Here is a 22,122-nt window from a genome sequence, read left to right as displayed (position 1 = left end):
CCGTTACGAACTCTAGGCTCGTTAGGATTTTAATTAATACGTAACTCTTATTTCCGAATCATATTAGGAATAGGATTCTCGCAGTTTTCTATCTCATTTAGGATTTATGTTGGAATGCAACACCTAATTCTGACAGGTTTCTATCATTTATGATTTGCCACTTTTAGAAGATACCTTTTATGGCAGTTACTATTTTTAGCAGGTTTCCATAAACAGCAGTTTTCTATAAATATCATGTTTCGGGTGAAATGAAAAGGGGAATTGAGATTCGTTTATTTTATAGGAGATGCGTTGTCAATTGGAGATTTATGCTTTCATCATCGAACCTTTCCCTTTCGGGAATGGGGACAAAAGTAGGTGTCTACAGTTAGCCCCCACTTTGACTAAGTCTTGGAGTAAGACGATGGTCAAAGTATTAGACGGAGTGCGTCACACAAGCCATGGTGTATGTGACCTGTTTTGCGAGGGTCTCACGAGCCCCCGAGTGATAACATTTTACTTAAGGGTCATCACTTGAAATGTCGACATATCCCTCACATGTCATTTGGATTTATCAACTGATAGTATAAAAACTTCCTCACGTTGTCATTGGAAGGATCTAAAGGTGCGTAGAAACTCCCTCACTTTGTCATTGGGAGTAGCTACAGATGTTTTCGAAATCAAAGCTATAAAGTGTAATTGGGCCTGGCCAAGCCCAATCGCGAGGTAAAAGCGTTTTTAAAGATTCTCATTTTCAGGGCTAGCTAAACGAGAAAACCCCCTTGTTTTTATGGGACGTAAAACGAAGGAAAATCCAGCACATCGCTCTCTTTTTTTTGGAAAAAAAAAACGGAAAACCAATCCTTTTAATTTTTGGATAAGGGAAAACTAGAAAAAGTTATCGCTGCAGCGACTAAGGACCTGCACGGTTAGTGATGCAGACCCCGCCGGCTAAAGATGGCGAGCCTGTCCGCTAAGGGTGGACACCCCGTCCGATAGAAGTGGACGAATCTGTTTTTGAAATTTAAAAATAAGGACCTACGCGGTTTGTGACGTAGACCCCGCCGGCTAAAGATGGCGAACCTGTCCGCTAAGGGTGGACACCCCGTCCGATAGAAGTGGACGAATCTATTTTGAAATTTGTTTTATGTTTTTTTTGAAAATAAGGACCTACGTGGTTTGTGACGTAGACCCCGCCGGCTGTAGATGGCGAGCCTGTTTCATTTTGTTTATTCTGAAGATTCTATTTTTCGAAAACTGAGGACCTGCGCGGCTAGTGACGCAGACCCCGCCCGCTGAAGGTGGGCGAGCCCTGTCGGCTAAGGGTGGACGTCCCTGAATTCGTTTTTTTTTTTTGGGAACTCGCGCGGTTTGTGACGCGATCTTGCCGACTGAAGATGGGCAAGTTCCTATGTCTTTGGTTCTTTGTGATTTCTTTTGAGAATTTCTTTTTGTTCATTCTTGCAAGAGCGAATTCTTTCGAGGGATGCTCGAATTTAGTTGTAACCTGAACGTGGGCTGACAACGTGTTCAGGCGGACCTTTGTCTTGCGACCGTCTGCTTTTGTGATTTTGAGCTAGTCTTTACCTCTCGACTTGATCTTCGATCAGAGGACCGTGCACAAGTATCAATGACGACCCTTCGATGAGGTCGAACCTGTTTTTTTTTTTTTTTTAGATATCCAAACATGATATGGTGTATGGCGCAGTCCGGGAATGTGATTTTGATCGTGCGCTCCTTGTTGGAGTCTATTTTTCGCGAGCCCCCAAGCACTGGGGCTCGTCGGTCGTTTTTCGCATCTTGTAATCATGTTTGGGGGTCATGCTCGTATGTGCGAGCGACTTTTTATAGTAGTGTGCTACTTTAGCGAAGCCGTGGAGTGCGACTTTAGTTTTCAGGCGACATCCGGCTTTAGCTTGGCCCGGGTTAATCCTTTAACACACAGACATTTTTTATTTGGAAAACCAACGACTTGACGACACATATTTTTGGTGTTTCGAAGAATGACCATGATATTTTTTTTTTTTTAAAGTGTACATAAGTATTTTCTGAGACGAGTCTAAGTTTCGACCAAGTTTTAATGTTTATATTTGCTTATTTGGGAGCTAAAGGTGCTTTGGGCTTGATCCTACTTGCAATAGGGCCTCGTGTTTAGCAACACAGTCTTAAGTCCTTTCCTGTTCCGTGTTTTGTGAAATCTGGGCCTTTGGCTGCATTTTCAGCGCCCAAGGCCAGGCGTTAAACATTTCGGCGCCCAGCCGTGGGCGCTGAAAGTCTTTTCCTGGTGATATTTGACTTTCGGATTTCCTAACACGTTTCCGAATGGGATCAGGATGTCATTGGGTGCGTTCAGCTATATATAAGGGCTAGATACGTCCCTATTTTCCACCACTCTCAAATTCTTTCTCTCCTTTTTGCTGTGCTTTAATTACTCATTGCTTTTGCCATGTTGATCCCTACTTTCTCACTCCAGCGGACTGTTAGGCGTTGGCTACGGGCCCTTACTCCTACAGAAAAAACTTTGTTAAAAGAATACCACTTAGAGGCACTTTTAGGCTTACAACAAATTAATATTGATTATAACTTTCTGCATGCTGCCCTAAGCTTTTGGGACTCCGATCATCATGTTTTTGCCTTTCGGGGCAGCGAAATATGTCCTTTGCCCGATGAATTTGCTGCGATCCTTGGTTATCCTACTAATGCTACTCCTGTTACTCCTGGCACTATTGAAGAGGGTAAAACAACCATAAGGGCTTTCCTAGGACTAGATGATAACATGTTTGCTGAAATTGTTGTAGATGACAAGGTTAACTTGGCAAAACTGGTAAAACATCATTTTAGGCCTAGTAAGAATGTGACCGAACAGAAATTGAATATCCGAGCCCTTGTATTTTGCTTGTTGAATCATTATTTGCTGTCGAATAATAATGGTGAGTTCGGTGACATAAGGTTGATCCCCTTGATTAGCCAGATGGAAAGTTGCTATTCTATTATGCCGTTGGTTGTTGCCGAGACTTTGCTGAGTGCGGATGAGCTGAAGAAGGATGCCAAATCTGAACATTTTAAGGGAAGCACCCTATTACTGCAGGTAATCGATTTTTCCTTGCGCACGTATACGTCCCTTTTGCATATATTTCTTTTTGCCTGGGGCTGAGTTTCAGCGCCCACGGCTGGGCGCTGGAATTTTCGGCGCCTGGTCCGGGGCGTTGAAACTGCGCCCCAGGATCCTATTTTTTTTTCTTTCTTTTCATTCTTTTGATTCGATCGTACCTGTTTCTGCAGATTTGGCTTGCGGAACGGCTTAGACTTTTGGAAGCTCCTGCCGATCCTAAACATTATCGCCCTATAGCCTTGGGTAACCGAAAATACTTGCACTAAGGCCAGGACGAGGGCGAATGGACCTCCTTTTTTACTTATGGCATTTGTTCTATTAAGTGGGTGGTACCATGGTGGGGTTTGACTACTATGACAGGGGGTTCTGATGTATCGGTTTATGTTTCTTTGTTGGGGCTATCTCGTCCCATTTATATTTTCCCTTACCGAGTCATGCATCAATATGGTTTAAGGCAGACTATCCCCTTTTCTGATACGGTACCACCTAAGGTAGCGGCCTTTTCACAAACACGGGTTCTAGCGTGGGCTAAGTATTATGATGGTCTCCCGCGTTGGGCCGTAGCTACAAATGGCTTTGTGGGTTTTTCTGAAAACTACAAGTTGTGGATGAGCTCCGATGATAAAGATGTGACGGCCGAGGCTCGTAATGGGGAGCCGGCTGAGCTTTTGATACCTCGTATTCGTGTTAAGTATTAGGGTCCTGATTCTGCCAGACCTCGTACCTATAGTATTAAGACTGTGAAAGCTCGTCCTGATCGAAAGCGAAAGGAAGTTCCTCCCCGTCCCAGTTTTAGGCCTAAAAAGATGTCTAACATGAAGGGGCATGCTGTTGTTAAAAGAAATGCAAGCTCTCTCGGAGATCATCGCCGGAACAATGTATGGGTCAGGAAGGCTCAGCCGCCTGTAGAAACAGTGGCTAGTCTAGCTGATGATAATAATCCTTCTCCCACCATTGTCTGTGCCCTTGAGGCTGAGCGGGCTATAACTGAGAATGTTTCTGAAGCCTTGGCATCTTTGGAAGTTAGTGTCCAGGAGCCGGTTCTTATGGAGATTGATATTGGGGTAGCGCAGAAGACTGTGGGGGTGGATCCTGCGAACATTGCCCTCTACAAGACTTTATTTGATGATCCGGAAGAACTAGAGTAGTGTAGTTCTTGCTAGGGTGTAGGTGCCCTTTATTTATTTCAGTTGCGTTTGTTTTTATTCCTAGCACTTTGTTTTCCTTCTTATTATTTCTCAATAAAGGAGTATTTTTATTTTTCATTTTCATTTATTTTTTTTTTCTCCTCTTTTTTATGTATTTTATATGTCTAACACTTTTTGCACAAAGAATATTTGTTTTTTTATTGGACCGAATCCTTGGTAAGGATTGCCTACGTATCTTGTCAGAATCAGGTCGCGCGTAGTTCTAGCTTTAGAATAAGTTCTAGTATGCCGGATTTCGGTAGATATGCCCTGAGGTGAAAACATATTACTTAATCGGTCAAATGAGTGAAGTATTATCATTATTTTCATCTGCCTTTTTTTTTGCCATAAGTTGCGTAAAATATGAAATTCGAAATTCGACTAATTTGTATGGTTATATTCTTGGTTGGTAAGCTTATTTGGATACGTACTGTACCCCTCAAGTGTTCGTTATTTTTCCGTTGTGTGCGGATAAAATGACGAGCACTTTCTGAAAAGAAAATTTTTGTCAGGCAGAGAGTTTCAACGCCCAGGCCGGGGCGTCAGAAATTTCGACGCCCAGCCCTGGGCGCTGAAAATGACTTGGGCGGTCAATTTTTGACGCTTTGCTTCACATGTTCTTGCATTTATTTCTTTTTTGTGCCTTGATATTTTGCTCGTATTTGAAGCCAATTTTGAGGCTATTTTGGAGGCTTTTTTTACTGTTAGCGTGAAATGTGTTTTCGTCCGGATTAATTTTTTCTATTCGTGACTCGAAACAGTTTTGAAAATGGGGTTAGGGTACGGAAGTTATGAAGATCTTTGTGTAGGCTTTTGAGGTGGGTTGAAGTGCGTGTTGTTAGTGAAGGGTATGATTAAATCTATGTTTTATGAATCTGTTTTTTCGGCAACATTTGCATTGTTTTGGATTTTGATTTCCTTTGATTCTGGGTTGCATGGATTGACTCTTATGATGACACTGGTTTGGCTTTTTAGGTTTTGGGGATATGAATGGGATAGTGTGGTTTATTTTGTGGGTTTCGGGAATTGGTTCCTATGGCACTATTTCAAAACCGAGTGGGCTTTGTTTGTTGGGCCTGGAGTGGGCCGCCTCTTTATTTTTGTATTTTGCAAGTACATTTGGTGTTTATTTAGTGTTATAATAAAAATTTTAGGAGAAGTATTACGCCTTTATTGATTCGGAAAGTAAGGAAAACACACTGAAATAAAACTGACCCATATTCTAAGGGGCCTTAGGACCATCTAAAGTCTCTATTTTTTTTTATCAATCTAAAGAACTATTAGGCGCTTTTTACTAATGGTGTTCTATGTGGCTCAAGCCTGGGGTTTAGTCTCATAAAACTTCGGTCCTTCACCGGTACTCATCTTGAATTCCATTCCTTTTGCATTGACCCACTGATATGTCTTCACCCATCCGTTCTCGACCTCTTCTAGTGTTGATGCAGGAGAGATTAACCGGGTTGGATCGAAACCTTCATCTTGTAAAGCTAGGGTAGTCATCACACTGGTTGTCCAATATTTCAGCTGTTTTAGTCTTGGTGAGGTGGGGTGCCTCATCCAAGGTGTGGCAGTCATGGAAAATTTCAAATCCGAGTTTTAGCAAGCCATCCTGAACGAAGGGTTCAGGGAAATCACAGCATGGGTGTTCTTCCCCTTCCCGAACGAACATCCCGTTAAGGGTCCTTTGATACGCGGGAAGGAGGGTGGTTTGTTTGGCTTTGTTAAGGCGTAGCCTAGACAGGCGGTCAGCAATATCTTCCTCCGTTGGTTCATAGCCTAAGCCAAAGGGAGTAGATTTGTCGGGAAAAGGATGGAATGTGTATTCCTTCTTCCTTATGCCCAATGGGGTTCCTGGGAAATAACCTTGAGCTAACAGCATTCTAGGGATGACTCGGGATGCATGCGGGTCTAGGAATGCTGGATCATAATCTTCGATGAACTGGATTGCTTCTTCCATTTGAAACCCATAAAGGTCGTCCGCAGTTTCGGCCGTTCCAACCATAGTACAACTGACGTCGAGGGGAGGGGCGCGGATTTCTAGTATTACCCCGTTATGGTTAAGTTTAACCATTTGGTGCAAGGTAGAAGCCACACCTCCTAAGTCATGGAGCCAAGTTCGCCCCAAGAGGAGGTTAAAAGTGGGCTTGATGTCGATTATCTGAAACTCCGTGGTGCGTGCCACAGGCCCGGTTTGTATGGTAAGGTTAATTTTTCCCAATACAGGCCTTCAGGAGTTATCATAAGCTCGTACCCCTTGCGTGGAGGTTTGGAAGTCATCGTTTCCTAGCCCCAAGCAATGGGCGGTTCGCAATGGGCAGACATTAACCGCCGAACCATTATTTACGAGCGCTAGGGGGATGTTTTTTCCTTTGCATCCAACCACTAGGTAAAGGGCTTTATTGTGAGCACCCCCCTCTTTGGGTAAGTCTTTATCAGTGAAAACTATGGCCTTTTCTCCAGCATCTCTCGTGACATGGCTAACCAATGAGTCAGGTGTGATATCTGTAGGTACTGAGATGAGGTCAATGAAGGAAATAATGCCCTTGGTCCAAGTATGCATTCTATGATAAGTCTAATAAATGCGGTTCAGTATTAATTAACAAGTTAATAATTCAGTGAGATCAAGTGAGCTGAATGCCTAGCTAGAGGCCGCTTCAGTTCAAGTGGAATTAATGATGTTAATCCACAGCTTACTCTTGACTGAACCCGTAGGGTCACACAAATAGTACGTAAACGGATCAAGTATTTAATGGCATTAAATACTCCATCTATGAATATTCGGAATCAACGGATCTTGGTTTCAGTGGGAGCTGAGATCGTCACAGGCAAGAAATGAATACTCCGGAAACGATGATATTGCCGGAAACGGAAATATGGATCGTATCGGAAATATAAATATTATCCAAGTCGTAGATGTTGCCGGAAACGGAAACATGGTACGTATCGGAAAATATTATCGGAAATGGAAATATTGCCAGAATCGGAAATATTGCCGGAAACGGAAATATTGTCAGAATCGGAAATATTATCGGAATCGGAAAATAATTCCGGAAACGGAAATATTAAATATTTGTTCGAAACGGAAATTAATTCCGGAATCGGAAATATTAAATATTGTTCGTATCGGAAATGAATTCCGGAATCGGAAATTTAATCGGAAGCGTATCGTACGAATAAGCATCGGACGAGGCCTGCCGGACGAGGGCCCAGCACGAAGCCAGGCCATCGCCCAGCAAGCCAAGCGCGCCACACGAACAGCCAAGGCCACGCCAGGCCCAGCGCAAGGCCAGGCCCAGCAGGCCGTGGCAGCGCGCACAGCGCGCGCAGCGCGCGCAGGTGCTTGCGTGGGCTTGTAGCTCGCGTAGACCTCGCTGCGTGGGCTGCTGCTCGCACGCACGCGCATGGGCGGCCCATCGTGGCTGCCGTGTGTGTGTGCGTGAGTGTTTGTGTTCATGCACGATTCCTAAAACATGCAGAGTTCGGTTAATGATTAAATTCCTAATTCTATTAGATAAATTAATTAATTAGAGTTCTTGTAGGATTCTAGGATTAATTAATTTGTATCTGAATAGGATTCCAATTCCCTTTCCATACCCCTATAAATATGTGGCCTGGGTTCACAATTTATAAAGAGTTTGAAAGTATTCAAAGTGAGTTTTTGAGAGAAAAATTCAATCACACATCTTGCTCAAAAGTGCCGAAAATTCTAGTACCTTAAGGGCGATTCTAGTTGGTCAATCTTAAGGCGGATCCGGACGTGCTGTGGACTATCTACGGAGGGACGACACTTGGAGTCCTAAAGACTTGTTCTTGTTCGGTTCGGGCGCAGCTAGGGAGGGCACGCAACAAAGAGTATGCATCTAAATTATGCTATATGATTATGTGTAAATAATATGTATTCCTGGGTTAATGGTTGTTTCCGCATGATTTATGTAATATCATATGTATCATAACCTAACAGTGGTATCACGAGCCCCTTATTATTTTCATAATCTAATTTGCATAAACATGGTTAAATATTACAAATTTGCAAGAATTAAAAGGGGTGATTAACTTTCGTAATTGTTAATTAATTGCAAATTGCGTTTATTTAATTATACGTACGCAGTTTTTCGGCAGTTTCTTCGTTACTCATCCAAATCGAGTGATTTTTGTATCAATTCCGCATGTAAAAGGCATTCTAAAATTTTGACAAAAATAATATTTTTCTGCCGAACCCAGAATTCTCAAATTCGAAGCCTAACTATGACTTTTCGAAGGTTTTAGTTTTTCGAATGCAAAATTTCGTAAATTTAAGATGTTAAATTAAATATTTGCGATTCTTATTGATAAATCTTGAATTTTTGATTGACCTACTGTATATGTTTAACAAGTTTGAATGCCTAGCCTTGTTAATTATGCAATCTAATTTGTAATTATGATTAATTTGTTGAAAATTAGAATAATTTAGAATTAATTTGATTTTCATAATTAATTATAATTTAATTAGAAACCTATGATTAAAAACCACCATAAAAATTGTAAATTTATGATAAATTTTAAATTTTTATGACCTAGACTTGAATCCATGACAATCGGAAATCAATTGAATAATAAATTTTCGATTTTTCGCCCTAAAATTATGAAATTAATATTATTTATTAATTTGTCATTAATTTTAAATATAAATTTTAAATTTTTTATGCGATTCGTTCATATAACTTGCACGCACAAAGCAATGGACGCTTCGTGTTACCCTTAAGGGGTGTTGTATAGTGCGGGCATGCGACGACGAGCAAGGGAGCTCGTCGCCCGTGCGACACGAATGCAATGAGCAAGGGCATGGTGCACGAGCACAAGGCAGCAGCCCTGCCTTGTGTCGTGGGCCACGAGCTATGAACAAATGGGCATGGGCGAAAGGCAAGCCAAGGCAGTCGCGTGTGGGCAGCAAGCGAGCTGCGCCACAACGCGCACTGCCTCGCGCAAGAGCGCGCAGCCTCGCGCGCAGCGAGCGCAACCTCGCGTGCCACGAGCGCTGCGCCCAGCGAGCGATGGCTCGCGCGCACAGCGAGCGATGGCTCGCGCGCACAGCGAGCGTTGGCGAGCGCGCACTGCGAGCAATGGCTCGTGTGCGTCGAGCGCTGGCGCGCGCGCAGCGAGCAACACAGCGTGCGATGGCTTGCGATGATAGATGCAGCAGCTATGCGACGAGCGCATGGGCTGCGCGCACATGGCCAGCGATGGCTGTGTGCGTGCGGCCCATGGGCGTGCAATGCGTAGGGTGTTTGCGTTACGATTAGATCGTTTTGAATGTTTAATTTGAAAATTTCAGTTCACGTAATTTTAATTAATTTTAAAATTAATAATTTAAATTATTTTCTTGGATTTTAATTTTGAATATTGTAATTATAATAAATGTTATTTATTCTAATTATTTTACTAAAATTAAAATCATGAATTAATTTAAATAACAACTGAAATTAAATTAAACTTTTTGGATTCAATTATAAATTTATATGAGCTTTAAATTTTTAATTAAAATTGTATGTTTCCGGTTAGACTAGAAATACATTTTTATGTTTAAAATTAGTAAAGCATATGAATTTATTGGTTTAAGTGGGAGCGCTTTTTAGTCATAAACTCTTGATTAGGTCTACAAATCCTTAAGGTTAAAACAACTTGATTAGAATTAATAAGGACTGAATAATTGGTAGATTATTGGTGCCCTTGATTAATTGCTGCAAATATTTACGTGATGCATAATGTGTTTTACTAACCAGCTAAGTGGGCCATTCATGATAATGAATGGGTGAATGGTATATATTGTATATGTACTGTTTTGCAGGTTATGAAGTGACTAGTATGGCCCAAATAGGATAGAAAATATGGTATGCGTACCATTAATTTGAATGTAATTGGTCTAAAGTACCAAAGTTATTTTTCAATTCAAATATGGTCTGCGAACCATCAAATAGTTGTAATTAGTTATAGCTTATCCTATTTGAAGAAAATGGTGCCTCCCACGGAGATTTTCAAGACGGACTTTGAAGTCAAAGCTTCAAGATGAAGTCGGGCCATACTAGATCACATTTATCTTATGCATGTTTTAAGTTATTTATTGCTTTTAAATATGTCTTAAAATGCATGAGATCAAAAGCTTGATTATGTTGCATGATTAAGGATTTTAGTTCACTTAAAATCTAACCAACATAGTAAGAGCCTTAAGTTCCAAACTTAAAAATTGAGTTAAAAGGTGCCATGCCAAAATATACACTTGCTTGGATATCCTTTACATCAATCTAGTAATAGTTTTCGCTCAGCGAGGTGTTACTTATTGGTCCTAAAGGGGCAAGGTACACAAATAATTGTGAGTACATGTTAGTTTTGGTGAAACTCAACGATATAAGTAAGGAGTCCTTTTATGTCGTGGCAAAATCGATAGGTTTACCTAATAAGTTCTTAGACGTACCTATCAACCAAGAATAGTTTCTAGACTATTAGCAAAAGGCTTTTGCTTACCTAAAATGTTTTAGAATTGAGTCGACAAACTGTGCTTAATTCTTCAATGGTTTTAGGGTCTTGGAATCATTTTATTCACACCTGCCGGAACACATAATTCGAATAAAATGCTAATGACTTGTTTAAATTGCATGATTGCTTTCATTTTCAAGTTATTATTCATGATAAATGTTTAGACTTTGCATGCTTCAATGAATGTTTTAATTATTTTTTAAATTAAATATCTTGCACTGCAGTAAATCCTTTTAGAAAGGTAACAGTAAATTTCCTCGATTGGTAGTGAATCCAAGAACGATTCACGGAAATGAGAGAAAGTGAGCAATTTAAAATGTACGTTTCTTATATCAACTTTTATGGTTGTTTTCGAATATCAAAATCGAATGGCAAACCAATTGGTGCTTGTGAATTCAAAATACAATGTAGTTTTGAGATCATAAAGCATTGAGTTTAAACGCTCAGCCTTACCAATGGTTAACAACCTAATATCTTTGTCCATTTATTTTTCGAATGAGTCTAGTCCCTAGACATTCGAATAGATCGATACTTAGAGAACTTTAGAAGCTTCTGGTAAGATCATCTAGTTGAAACAAAATATTCAACATAAATTAAAATGGTAAAGAACCTTGTTGGTGACATTGGACATGTCTAACAAAGTATAAAAGTCAACACTAAAGAATTCAATTCTTAAGACTATAAGAAAGGGTACAAGAAATAGGAAAAACAAAGGAACATATGAAAGGAATTTACGATTCCGTTTTTACCTATAACTTTATGTTTAAAGAGAAGTGACCTAGCAATCAAACTTCCTTGGTATCATATACCGCTTGAGGTTCTTACTTCGGTAATAACTCAAACAATGAAGCTAGGATACACTAATGACCTACAAGTGGGAAATGAAGCATGGCATTGCTACATTAATTGTAGGGTCATCTAAGTTTGTTTTAAGTCCTTTCAAAGGCTGGAACTTAATGGCTGTTTTGTTCCATAATCAACATACCTAAATTTCTGTTTTCAAACACAGAAAAGACTCACATTCAGAAGACCAAAAACAATGTTTGTTTGTTTATTTGAATGAAATGGTCATTTACGGAATGAGTCAATATGCTTGATTAAAACAAAAAACTCTTTAAAGAACTTTACTAGGTTCAAATCAATCTCTTGATTTGAGTTCCACTAACCTTTAGCATTGTTGCTTAGACCATATCAACAAGTTAACATTCATAAGCTCTATTTTGATGGACTTTTGAAAGTTGATTGATTTCTAGATCAATTCAAGACAAGCTAGTCTTACTTGTTGAAAGTAACAAAGAATATGAACTATTGTTAGAACGCCTAGACGATAGAGTTCAAAGCTAAAGAAAGGTTTTATGACTTTATTATTTCACATGGATTTGAGTGAATATAGGTTTATTTACTCAAATGTGATATAAGTTGAATCTGTTTGGCTAGTTCAAAGATTCAGAAGTATAAAATCCACTTGGCAAGAAATCATAAAGATCTAGGTTAGATCATGTTGATGATTACTTGAGACCAAATATGATCATCAATGATTGTGTGTTGTAATTTCACAATCTAGGTCCATAAGATATGGCATATCTTAGTTGGAATAATCGAAGTCAATTAGCACTTGATTCGATCAATGATGAATCATAAAGGCTTTTCCTATAATTTCTAAAACAAAATGCTCAACTACCACCAAACTAAACCAAATTCGTCAAAGCTATTGAAAAGTAATTTCAGAATAACTTTTCATAAAATATATCTAGAGAGTTGCAAAACTCAGTGGGAGCTTAGTGTTTGTCATTCGACAAACTAAGGCCCAAGTATAGATATATGTTTCATTGTGATTTATTCAAATGAGACACAAGGGTATTGTTTCTACCACGAATTTTTGAGAACATAATGTTTGTTTGCTCGAAATGATGTCCTTTTGGAGATTCGTTTCCAAAATGACAAGTGGGAGAAAATAGACCTCGAAAGTCTTCGAGGCGAACAACAAACATAAACGGACATTCCGGAGGCTTTTCGAAGTGCTTCAGAAAAGACTTTAGAAATGGCTTTAAAGAATAGACATCTCTTAGAAGACTTTACAAGTGCTTCAAGGAGAACAGAATATTCAAAGGACTTTCAAGTGGCTATTGATATTCTATTGTTTGATGTTCTATACCCAAGTAGGCATAGAGTTCAAGTCACTGAAACTATGAGATTCTTCTATTAAATAGTGAAGAAACGTAGAGTTCAGGTCACTGAAACTATGCAATTCTTCTATTAGATAGTGAAGAAACCTACAACTTGCAGTCAAACTATTATCATGTAGATTAATGAGTTTGTGACTTGTAAGAAAGCTATGACGAAACCCAGATTCCCTAAAATGGTTAGAGGCCATATATAGACTCAAATGTTTTAAATGGTTAGAAGCCATAAAACATACTCAATGTTTTGAAGACAAAATTGAAATTTTGTTGATTTGCAAGAATAGTTTCACACCTATTGGTTGCAAGTTTGTTTTAAGGATAAAAACCATCAAACATGGAATTGTGTTCACACACAAAGCTAGATTAGTTGCTAAAGGTTAAAAGCAAATTCATGGCATGGATTGTGTTGAAACCTCATGCAAAATCGTAATGCTTAAGTCTATAATTCAAGCAATGATTGCATATTGGCACATATGGCAATTGGATGACAAAACGTATTCCTCAATCAAATGTTGGAATATAATATGTACATGGTATGTCATAGAATTTGTGGATCCAAATAAATGCTTGAAAAGGAAAGCTAGCTTATAAAATCTAAGTACAGATTTAAGCAAGCAATTGGGAATTGGAACTGTATTTTAAGTGAAGCTAATAAGCATTTTAGTTTCATAAAATATACATGATTCTTATAAATATATAAGAAGTTTAGTGGGAGTACTTAAAACTTAATTGGTCCTATGTGTATTACACACATATCTCTCTATTGTGAAATAACATTCAAATGCTAATGACTTAGATTTGAAATTATTCATCAATGATGGACCATGGCGAAACTTAGTACATACTGGGTATTAAGATCTATTTACAAAGATCTTATGATATTGTTTTGGATTAAGTAATGGCATTTACTGAATCAAACACGAAAGTCTCCATTGGAGATAATCGACCCATGTGAATAAATCTAAGTAAAAGAATGTTTGAACTATGTATAAGCATTTACTAAGTTAACATCAAAGAATCTAATGAGATTCTTCACCTATATTATATGTCAAAGAATTTAGCTGTATTCAGTATCTACTGAAATTGAATGAGCTAAAGTTACATGAATAGAATTCAATTAGGAATTATTATGCAAAAGAATTTATCATGTATGATATAATATGAGGATCGCCAAAAACGTATCGTATGACTTTAGGCATGACGAACATATACCAATCTCTATTGATCTAAGTGAAGACCAATTAGATTGAGATCAAGAAAAACTTATGGTACTTGAAAAGGTACATAGGATTACTTCTTGATTCAAGGAAATAAAGATATGCTAAATATTGATGCTACACGCATAAACACTGGCAAAGGATCAAGCAAGATTCCTTTGAAGTTAACCATTGACAAGGACGAGCTATAGAGCATTGTGTTTTGAAATGGCAACATGGATTGGAGACCATGAGTTGTTGCGTGGGAAATTAAATATTAATTTCTATGTTCTAAGATACAGCTGGAAAGTCTTCCACATATCTGTGAACTGCTTGGATAAGCAAATCCAAACAAAGCATCACTAGCAACCTAAACAGTTGAAGTAAAAGTACTTATTGCCTAAGAAGCAATAAAACAGAGTTGTTTATATTAATGAGTTCTTCATTGAACTTGGGAAGATCACATGTCTGTTGACTTAATGGTTCTTCATTGCAAAATGCGTAGTACCACTAATATAGCAAGAAAGACTAGATCACAAAATAAACATACTCAAAAGATCTTATCATCATATCTCGAAGAACATTCGATAAAAAAGGATATTAAGATTGGCAAAGCATGATAACTAAACCTATGCAACAAGTGAGAAGCAACACTCACGTTGTAGCACTGGAAATCAAGCATAGCTTTGAAATTCCATGAACTGTTTTAAAGATGGGTTTGAGGCCCATGGTTATAAAACATTGGGGTTGAACATTTATCATATATGAAATGTATTTTCATATTCCATTTAATCTTGGTTTAGTATTAAATGATGAGTCCCTTCAAATTTGACGATATATTCAAGATAGACTGTCAGGACCAGTCCTGTGACTAAGAAATGTCTATCAAGTGAACTTGAATGTCAAAGGTTGAAAATGGTCCCTAATCGGAGTTTTCTATAAAATTGGACGCATAGAAAACGTTAGACGATTAGAATGCAAGATGACTAGTAGTTCTGTTTCTTGAACTATGTGGACATGGCAATGTCATAATCATTTGCATAGATACTTACTTTGGGAAGACTAGTATCGGACAAGACCTATGAAACTTTACTGTAAGAGATGAAAATCTGTCATAAGTAAATTTCATTAAATTATTAGACACTAAATCCTCAATACCTGAGTGATTTGAGATTACTTGTTTGAGAACTGGTTGCTTTGACGTTGACCAACCGTCGCACCGTAAAAGGAGGCTATAAAGGCAACGCTCAGGTAATCACCTATCAAACGAAGTCTAATCTCAAGATCGCAAGATTGGGATTGTCCTCCCATAAATCGGGATGAGATGCTTAAAAGTTGTACAAGGCCACTCGGAGAGCTAGAAACTGTGAAATGCATGGCCGTGCTCGGATGAATCATAGGCTATGATTATCTGTTTATTTGATCAGTTGAACTCTGAAACCGAGGAACACCTCTGGACATAATAAGGATGACAACTCGTACCTTATGTTCAAGAGCAAGCATCGAGCGACAAAGGAATTAGGAAATGCACACTTGTCCCTAAGGACAAGTGGGAGACTGAAGGAAATAATGCCCTTGGTCCAAGTATGCATTCTATGATAAGTCTAATAAATGCGGTTAAGTATTAATTAACAAGTTAATAATTCAGTGAGATCAAGTGAGCTGAATGCCTAGCTAGAGGCCGCTTCAGTTCAAGTGGAATTAATGATGTTAATCCACAGCTTACTCTTGACTGAACCCGTAGGGTCACACAAATAGTACGTAAACGGATCAAGTATTTAATGGCATTAAATACTCCATCTATGAATATTCGGAATCAACGGATCTTGGTTTCAGTGGGAGCTGAGATCGTCACAGGCAAGAAATGAATACTCCGGAAACGATGATATTGCCGGAAACGGAAATATGGATCGTATCGGAAATATAAATATTATCCAAGTCGTAGATGTTGCCGGAAACGGAAACATGGTACGTATCGGAAAATATTATCGGAAATGGAAATATTGCCAGAATCGGAAATATTGCCGGAAACGGAAATATTGTCAGAATCGGAAATATTATCGGAATCGGAAAATAATTCCGGAAACGGAAATATTAAATATTTGTTCGAAACGGAAATTAATTCCGGAATCGGAAATATTAAATATTGTTCGTATCGGAAATGAATTCCGGAATCGGAAATTTAATCGGAAGCGTATCGTACGAATAAGCATCGGACGAGGCCTGCCGGACGAGGGCCCAGCACGAAGCCAGGCCATCGCCCAGCAAGCCAAGCGCGCCACACGAACAGCCAAGGCCACGCCAGGCCCAGCGCAAGGCCAGGCCCAGCAGGCCGTGGCAGCGCGAACAGCGCGCGCAGCGCGCGCAGGTGCTTGCGTGGGCTTGTAGCTCGCGTAGGCCTCGCTGCGTGGGCTGCTGCTCGCACGCACGCGCATGGGCGGCCCATCGTGGCTGCCGTGTGTGTGTGCGTGAGTGTTTGTGTTCATGCACGATTCCTAAAACATGCAGAGTTCGGTTAATGATTAAATTCCTAATTCTATTAGATAAATTAATTAATTAGAGTTCTTGTAGGATTCTAGGTTTAATTAATTTGTATCTGAATAGGATTCCAATTCCCTTTCCATACCCCTATAAATATGTGGCCTGGGTTCACAATTTATAAAGAGTTTCAAAGTATTCAAAGTGAGTTTTTGAGAGAAAAATTCAATCACACATCTTGCTCAAAAGTGCCGAAAATTCTAGTACCTTAAGGGCGATTCTAGTTGGTCAATCTTAAGGCGGATCCGGACGTGCTGTGGACTATCTACGGAGGGACGACACTTGGAGTCCTAAAGACTTGTTCTTGTTCGGTTCGGGCGCAGCTAGGGAGGGCACGCAACAAAGAGTATGCATCTAAATTATGCTATATGATTATGTGTAAATAATATGTATTCCTGGGTTAATGGTTGTTTCCGCATGATTTATGTAATATCATATGTATCATAACCTAACAGTCAAGTGAGCGAATAAGCTTTTCGCGATGTTCCTTTGAAGTACACATGAGATCCCAGATGGTAATCTCGGCCTTGGTTCTTTTTAGTTGTTTCAGGAGAGGATTTTCAATGACTTCTGCGACGGTGGCGTGCCGTCCATTCTCAGGAGTTTGCCTAACCGGGATGTCGTCCATAGGAGGCGGGTGAATATCCGGTTGGTATATTCTTCCGGATCGGGTGAGGTTGTCGACCTCGGGCTCCTGAAGGGTGGTGTCAATGAGAGCATACCCGGGCCAAGTTTCAGTGAAGAGGTCCTGGCCCGACACTTGAGATAGGTAAATATCTTCAGCATCATCATTCCACACACCGCACACCTCTCTCTCGATTCGATCCATAGGGACCACAGCGAGTGGTGCACCTTGAGGTGTAATATACACCGTGGGGTCGAAATTCTCTGGTTGGTCGAGAGAGATGTGACAAGAGCCGAGTGGGCTCTTGTTGTTGTTGTGTTTGCCAACGTTAGGGAGAGGTATCACTTCATCCTCTATCATATCCTGGATCGTATGTTTTAGATTCCAACAGTTTTCAGTGTCATGCCCATTTCCTTGATGGAATTTGTAGTAAGTACCTTCGACCCAATATTTGCTTTTGACAGGAGGGTCACGGGTGGGGCCTATGGGTCTCAACTTTCCTTGATTGGTTAGTCTTTCAAAGGCTTGTACTAAAGTCGACCCGAGTGGGGCAAACTTTCGGTCTCGGACCCATCTTCCAGGGCTTCTTCGGGCGGGAGTCTCTTCTACAGCATGGACTTCTTGGGCTTGGGATGTGTTACCCCGATTATAGGTGTTGTTCTTATATGTGGGCCGGGTTTGCTTTGTATGGTTTTGGCGAGGTCGTCCTCGATCTTTATTCCCACATCATAAACTCTTTTGAAAGTGTCATGTCCCAGGTACCTAAGGTGTTGTCTGTAAGCCGGGTCCAGGTTGTCAATGAATTTTTGGACCAATTCTGTTTCGGGAGGCCTATTGATTAGCTGGGCCGCCTGGTCCCTCCATCTAGCAAAGTAGGTCGTGAAACCCTCATTTTTCTTTTGGAAGAGAACTTCCAGCTCGCGCATGGTGACTTGGAAATCCATGTTCGACGAGTATTGCTTGATGAAGACATTGACGAAGTCTTCCCAAGTGGGGAAGAGCTTAGGGTCCTTGTGATAGTACCATTTGAGCGGCACGGGTTCCAAGGACAAAGGAAAGGCAGGTAAATACATGGATTTGTCCACGCCTTTCAAGTTCATGGCATTCACAAAGCTCAGTAGATGATCACGGGGGTTGTCCGTGGCCTTGAACTTTGGTAAGTCAGACGAACTGAACTTTTCTGATAGTTTGCCAGGAAAAGGTTCAGGATCGAGGGAGAATTATTTGCTCCCCATGGTTTGCTGTAGGACCATTTTTTCAATCCTCTTCTCGTTATCGAGGTCATTTTTGGCTTGCGCAGCCGCTAAAGCTTCATTTTCCATTTTCAGTTGGCCCATAAGTTGGGTCATTTGGACCATCTGGTCTCGCAAATCTTCGATGGACATGTTTGAAGGTGCGAATCGAGGTTGGGGAAGCGGAGATCCTTGAAATGAGGGACGACGGACGGAGCTTGGAGTCACTAAACCTGCTGTTGGTGATGTATCTTCGAGACGCACTAACCGTTGATTCCCTGATCGGCACCAAGTGGCAGGACCAGTCCTAGGCATAAGATAAGCTAAAGTTTAGGTTCCCAAAGTTTCAAGCATTACTTAGTCTAGACTTCGACTCTCTAAATTGGTTTTTCACTCTTTCTTTTGTCGGTACACTTTTTGGTTTTTTTTTATTTTGGTCATTCTTTGGATTTTCGAAACACTTGCCCGTGTGACATTCATGGTTATTAGCATGTTCGGTTTTGGTGCCGAGCGTTGTCGTCGTAGGAGGCCTAACAACGACACAAAGAGTTATTAATTTTTTCACGAGTCGCTTTTGTAATCGAGTGCTTTTCTTACGCCCTCGTAGCAATTCTTTTTATGGACATTTTTTTTTGCGCTACGTATTTTCCTTTCGCGCGGGCACCGAGGCTGCTGCGCCTGACCAAAAGGCCAAGCAGCAACTTCAGCGCCCAGCGAAGGGGCGTTGAAAATGCGTCCCTGGCTGGTTCTCGTTTTCCGTCTGCGACTTCGATTTGCGTGCTTGCCTAATAACGTCCTTTACGCGTAGCAGCGTTCGTGGGATTCGTTACAGGCCATCCCGAGCGTCGCTTATTTTTGTGGCGATCATTCGGGTTTGCGGAACACGTGCTTCGGTATAACTCTTTGGCAAATTAGTCTATGAACGTTTAGGCAATTTTTAAGGTCGTTGGTTTTCTTGGATAGTTTGTCACACACAATCACATATTTCGCTACACATAACTACATTACAAACATGGATTTGAAAATTCAATATGTCACGTAGTTTATGATAGGCTTCTATGGGTAGTTTATTTGCGCCTGGCTTGGTACCGCTTCTATCGTAGATCCAACACATGCCCCGGTCGAGGTAGTGTCTTCAACAGACGAATTTCGCCCAAGAGGCCAACCCGCAAGTGCAAGCCAAGGGGGCATGCAGGCGAGAGGGACCTAATGAGCGAGCGATTGGGTTCGGGATAGGTGTACTACCTGCACAAGTACCGAGTGGGAAACATGCGCGGCGTATGCACCCCCCTATTGGCGGAAAAAGGTATCCTTAGTCCCAACTCCCGAGGGAGCCGAGATTCGTTATGCGGTTCTGCCCGTTCACATTAATATGCTGATTTTCAGGTCGTCCCAACTTGATGGGGAAATAAACGCGGGGTAGGATCGTTTCACCCTTCGGCTATTTTGATTATTTACAAGCACGAGTATTTCCTTCACTATCCCCAGCGGAGTCGCCACTGTGAGGGGGTCGAAAAAGCACGAGGCTAATGCGTGACCTCGTCCCTCGTGGGTGTGACGATTCTTTTATTCAATCAAGTGTAATTGGATTTCCTGTGAGTATACACCCAATTGACTAGTAATATAGGAGTCGCCATTCAGTTTTTAACGACAATGAGAAAAACTGACAAAACCCGGTTATCGTGACATAAAGGGAGTGCAATTATGTTTGACCACGACGGCCGTAGGTTCCCTTGTGATCCCTGGTGTGGGGATCTCTCAACATACACCCGCAAGGTAGAGATTGAGGGTTCGGGGGACTGTAACTACCGAGAGGAGTACTTCGCTCGTCGATAACTCCAGAGGCAGGATATCCTTACTAGCTCATCATAAATAATTGAAGGGACATGCGTTAACTATTAAACTAATCTGAGTTGATTTTAGCAATATGCAACATATAATACTAGATCGATCGCGATTATCTGATTTAAATTGCATTAAGGGACCTAGCATGATAATCCAATTTCCCAAAAATATTATATTTGTTAGGCGTGATAGAACAATCAGATTTAGTTAGTTTAACAGTTCATAAAAAGAGCGAGGAAAGCAATTAAATCATCGAGAAGGGACACATTACGACGCACCCTTGAGAGGTGCGTCACGGTTCTCAGAAAACTAACCACTTTGACTTTGCTATTTCTCCTTTTTATTTAACGAATCTCAATTATGGGACAGGATACGTTCTGTTCGATTTATGGATCGATTGCGACAGAACGCGTGAACAGTTTCGCAGCGTGAGGCTTAGGCTAAGGGTTGGAGTCAATACTCAGAATATAATTGTGTTGTGTGTGTTCTTTTCACGTCGAATTTAGGGCTGTATTTATAGGGAAGAGTTCGTGAAAAGATAGAATTGCAGAGTTCTAATCCATAAATAATTAGGAAAAAACACGTACCCAGGTATTTTCAGCGCCCAGAGCCAGGCGTTGAAAATAGGGTCTTGGCTGTTTTCTTAGTCAGATTCGGATTCCTGAAATCCGTAGAGTTTGAGACTTAATCGAGTCTTTTAGTGCGTATCAATTTCATGACGGAATGCGTCTGGGCCCGTTACGAACTCTAGGCTCGTTAGGATTTTAATTAATACGTAACTCTTATTTCCGAATCATATTAGGAATAGGATTCTCGCAGTTTTCTATCTTATTTAGGATTTATGTTGGAATGCAACACCTAATTTTGACAGGTTTCTATCCTTTATGATTTGCCACTTTTAGAAGCTACCTTTTACGGCAGTTACTATTTTTAGCAGGTTTCCATAAATAGCAGTTTTTTATAAATATCAGGTTTCGGGTGAAATGAAAAGGGGAATTGAGATTCGTTTATTTTATAGGAGATGCGTTGTCAAGTGGAGATTTATGCTTTCATCATCGAACCTTTCCCTTTCGGGAATGGGGACAAAAGTAGGTGTCTACATATACCAGGGTCCATAACCGAAAAATCTGATTCAAAACTTTATTTGTTGCACAAAATTTATGTACATAACATATCTGGCTTATGAATTTAAATTTACTTACAGCAGGTGTTGTTGTTCTGCTGGTAAGAGGAAATAGTTGAGCTCCTGCACCTCTTCCCAATATAATTGATGCAACCTTTTTCGGATCAACTCTTTGCCTTTCGATTATTGGTGCCTCCCTAATGTGCAATATAATTAACTTCAAACACTAAAACTTTATTTTCTTTGGATGAAAAAAATAGTCTGAAAACGAATAAATACTACATCAAAGTAAACCACAATAGAAGATACTCTCATAGACAACAGACCATAGTATCCAACTCCCTGCAGTTGTCGGCGAAGGCAACACCCATTTTTTCTGTTTAATGTCAGCTATATGCATTCTTTGTCACCCATTTATTCTTCGATTACATCATTGAAGCTCTTCACCATGCTTCGTTGAGGTGAGAATAGAAGTCCAAAAACAGTCAATTCAAGTTCAAATTCCAATGCAATCTTATGAAGGAAAAAAAATATGAATTAAACTTTCCAGTCAGGAAACAACAGGAGCAAGCAGACAACTGCTTGGAGAGGC

General features: G+C 40.3%; 1 pseudogene; it reads right to left on the bottom strand.

The window, feature by feature from the left end:
- LOC110774649 (glucose-1-phosphate adenylyltransferase large subunit 1-like) overlaps nucleotides 1-21,901 on the bottom strand; it is a 46,098-nt pseudogene extending 24,197 nt beyond the window's left edge.
- Between the last annotated feature and the right edge of the window lie 221 nt (nucleotides 21,902-22,122).

The sequence above is a fragment of the Spinacia oleracea genome, chromosome 2 (assembly GCF_020520425.1).
Source record: "Spinacia oleracea cultivar Varoflay chromosome 2, BTI_SOV_V1, whole genome shotgun sequence".
Classification (NCBI taxonomy): Eukaryota; Viridiplantae; Streptophyta; class Magnoliopsida; order Caryophyllales; family Amaranthaceae; genus Spinacia; species Spinacia oleracea.
This window is presented reverse-complemented; position numbering and strand designations above follow the sequence as displayed.